We start from the raw sequence: 4,287 nt of genomic DNA on the forward strand, positions 1-4,287 counted from the left end.
CATCCATGTCTTCCCGCAGAGCCGGTTTCACAGGGTCATATCCCCACAGGGTAATCCTCGAAAAAGATTTCTACAAATATTCTCGTCCCAACAGAGACTTAGTTCCTCAACGGAGTTTACATCTTCGACACTGCCGATTCTCTGATACATTTCTTTTCTCCAAACAGGGTTATTCACCTCTTTTATCCCCAGTCAGAGTGCATTAGGATCAATCATTCAAATTGCTTTCATCCCCAAGCAGAAATCATAAATCCCCAGCTGTATATCTTCAAAACAAGATCAGGCATCAGAATCACAATGTTATGGAGATTTTTTTTCTCAATCAAGAAGAAATCATTAATATACTCCAAACGGCATAAGTCGTGTTCATACATCATATATCACATACATATCCATGAATGGCATGTAGCATCTCATAAACTCATGCGTAATATACAAGTTTCTCATTTATTTTGAGAACCTCATCACATAATACATGCATCATGACACTGCATAAAAGACTAACTTTACCTTTTTCAGGATACAGGTACAAGCAGATAAACAATATCTCCAATTTTCAAAGAAGAGCATTTTAGTGTTCAATCCTCTTCCACCTTTAGATTCTGACTGGCACACAAGCCAATCTACATCTTCAGGTTTAAGAAAATTGAACAGGGGCAATTGTCATACCCCAAAATTTTCCCATCATATTTTGGCTCACATGACTTTCAACTGCTCAAGACTATACAAGATTTGGGCACACTTACCTCTCTCCTAAACAACAAGCCACAACTACGGTTTTTCCTCTCTCCAAGTAAAATCAACTTCTGATACTTCAAGTGGACTTCAAGGCCTCTCATATGACTCAAAGAATCCTCACACCAAGTTTCTAGCTCTGATTCACAAGATTGCTCAGTCAACTACTCAAAAGGTCAACGGTCGACTAGTTTGACCTAAAAGTCAATTGTGGTCAGATTATAGTCAAAACTCCGGATTTTTTGTCAACATCAACATTTTTAAGTTACATTCATCATTTGATCAAAGATTGAACATGATTTATCAATGAAAGCTCAGAAATCATCCAAACTTAAAGTTACTAAATTAGGGTTTCTAGGAGAAAGTCAACCCAACTTTGACTGATTATATCTCTCTCATACTTTATCAGAAATTTCCCAACAAAAGCTTATTCTCAAGGAAATTCAATTCTCTACAACTTTGATATTGGACACAAAATCAATAAATGCACCATTTGAGAGATATGAGCCAAAACATTACAGGTCCTTCTAGAAGCTCGCAAAAAGCTGTTTTTTCTCAAAGCCTATATCATGAAGATAAAATCTCCAAATGCAAAAAAGGTTCCAACGTGTCTTGTAGAGGACACCTTGGGCTTTCCAAAAAGTCCTATAACACTTTCATATCTTAAAATTTAAGGAAGATATGCCTTGTCAGAGTTGGTCGACTTTTGGAGAAAAATGTGAAGAAAATGAGGTTCAAAGTGAATTTTCTTGCAAATGGGCCCAATATTTTAAGATCCAAAATTGTTCCCCAAGCCAATTAGAACCTCCAAACTCAAGCCCATGGTTATTTTATTTTTATTCTATTTTATTTGAATTTTTATTTCATTTAAAATACCATTTAAATCAAATAAGTGAAAGGAAATTCAAAAGATTTGATTTTCCTTTGATTCCCAATCAATTGCAATCATCTAAGGGCCATATTTTAAAGTCAAATTCGTGAAAATTAGTATCGGTGAGATTGGATTGAAATTGAGCATATTTTAGAAATTTACAAATCAAATCTCCAACAATTGCCAATCTTGGATTCAAGGAGATTTGGTCCAAAGTTATTGACCTAATAGCATCCAATATATATGAAACAATCCCAGATGCAAAGGATATGTTTTTTGGAGGAGCCAAAACCCTATTCCAGAGCTGAAAAAGTCGTGAACCAATAGGAGATAGAGAATCGAGTTCGATCTTGTTGGAGATCAAACAAAGCCTACCATTCGATTCTTTAAAGCTTCTTGGATGTAACTGAATCATCATCATCATCAATCTGAACACACTCAAACGTATCCAAATGTTCACGTTTTATGCTTCAAAATTTTTAATTCGAGTTCTATCATACACACTCGATTCGTTTGATTGGAGTTTTATTGCAGGTTTCGTGAATCACCATTGCTAGGTTACTAGAGCTTAGAATTAGGGATTCTGGAGTTAAGAAAAATTGGCCCAAACTAAGGTTGCCATTGGATTCAGGGTTGAATTTCGGTTTGACCTATGTCTTTGATTGTGATTTATGTTTAGTTTTTATTGAGTTTTGATGTTGCAGGGGTTAGCTACGATGAGGATTCGGAGCTAAAGTGTAGCTAAGCCACAGGTAAAAATTCAGACCCAACGAAGAAGAAGATACAAGGGCGCGCGAATTCCGTTTTAAATTTTGAATCGCTTACATTTAATATATTATATTTTTTGATTAGAATTATTTCAACTAAAGAGTGTAGCGCGGACGGTGGTCAGTTTTGCTGACCGTCCCCAAAGACACGAGTTCGAACCCTGGCCTGTGCAATTTTTGCTTTGTATTTTCTAGCTTGCAGATCCGGTGCATATGACCAAAGCATGCCCACGGTACGCCCGCTTCCAGGCACCACAAGATCATTAGCAACAAAGATCCAAAGGACAAAAGCGCACGCCTACTGTGGACACTCAGAGGATCTCCACACTTGATCCAGCAATCCTCAGCCATGTTTTTTTTTCTTCTTTTGTTTTTTTAGATTTTTTTTCTTTTAATTGCTTCTTTTATGTTTTTTAACTAACATTTAACTAATTTAAAATCAACCCATTAACAACCACTAACTATATTTTTTAATTAGTTAATTTTATTAATTAGGATCAGCTAATTTTAATAATTAGGTTTAGTTTTTTTAATTCAGTTAATTAGGATTGACATTTTTAATTAATTAGTAAAGTTTAATTTAGTAAATAGATTATTTCAAAATTAGTTTCCATTTAGTTAATTAACCTAGTGATTAGGATCTAATTTTAGATTAAATAATTAACTAGTTAATTTAGGTTTATAACTAATTCAATTAGGGTTAGACTTAACTTAAAAACCCTATAAACCCATTAGGTAGGTATCATCCATTAACCTTCGCTTAGGCTTTTAACCCTCTAGGTTTATCTTACCCATTAGGTTTTTAGCCATAAGGTTTTTAATCACTAGGTTTTTTAACTAAGTAATTTAATCTAGGTTTCTCACTAACCTTATTTTTCTAACTATAATTTCTTTGCGATCTTCTCTTCTCTTCTCATCCCATACTCTGTGTATGTCGCATGCCTTTAATTTTTTTTTGCCATTTCAATTCTAGAAAGTATGTATAGGTCGCAATAAATTTTCTTGTAATAGTAATTAGGTTTATATTTTTGCTTTATATTTTCCGCATCCCCGGGTTTTTGGCTATGTATTCCCCTCCCCGAAGCCTTATAATAGCGTAGGAATTTTTATTTCTGCCTTTATTTTATATTAACTGTGTGGTTAGTAAAGTAGGGAGTGGTAACCTTTAAATTGAATTTAGCTCGCCTAAATACAAGATAAAAGTATCTGAATTGAATTCACATGATTGTGCACCCACACACCTTTAAGGTAATTCCTCTTATGTTGCCTTTCGATTAAATAGTCAAGTCCCTCGGATATGGGGATACCTTAGCCTGCTGCCTACGAATAAGATCATCATAAAAAGATCTCGTCCCTTCGATGTTGCCTACGATAAATGATCTTGATTATAGTCCCTTTGAATGCTAAGGTATCTTTACTAGTTGCCTACAAATGACTATTCACTTCCTTTCCTAAGACTTCCTGCCTTTCTTATGGTATGGCACTACAACGTACAAGGGCTTCTAAAGCGCTTTTTTTGGGCTTTTAGAGCGCTTAAAAGCGCTGCCAAAGCCAGCGTTGCCGTAGGTAACGACAGCGCTTTTGAAACTCCAAAAGCGCTCTCGTAGCCCCCCCTATAGCAGCGCTTTTTCCAAAAAAGCACTCTCGTAGCCCCCCTATAGCAGCGCTTTTTCCAGAAGCGCTTTCGTAGGTTGCGCTTTTTTGTATCTTTTATGCTTTTTTTTTATCTTAAGCAACGCTTTTAATTATAAAGCGCTTTCGTAGGTAGCCCTTTAAGAGCGTTTTTGAAAGCGCTGTCATTGCTAAACGCAGTATTTTAAAGTGCAACTTGTAATTTAAGCCTCCCAGTTCGACCTATAATTTATAATATTTTGACATATCTCAAATTCTCACTAATATTTTGAGAAATACATT

Source organism: Vicia villosa, unplaced genomic scaffold, assembly GCF_029867415.1.
Source record: "Vicia villosa cultivar HV-30 ecotype Madison, WI unplaced genomic scaffold, Vvil1.0 ctg.002339F_1_1, whole genome shotgun sequence".
Classification (NCBI taxonomy): domain Eukaryota; kingdom Viridiplantae; phylum Streptophyta; class Magnoliopsida; order Fabales; family Fabaceae; genus Vicia; species Vicia villosa.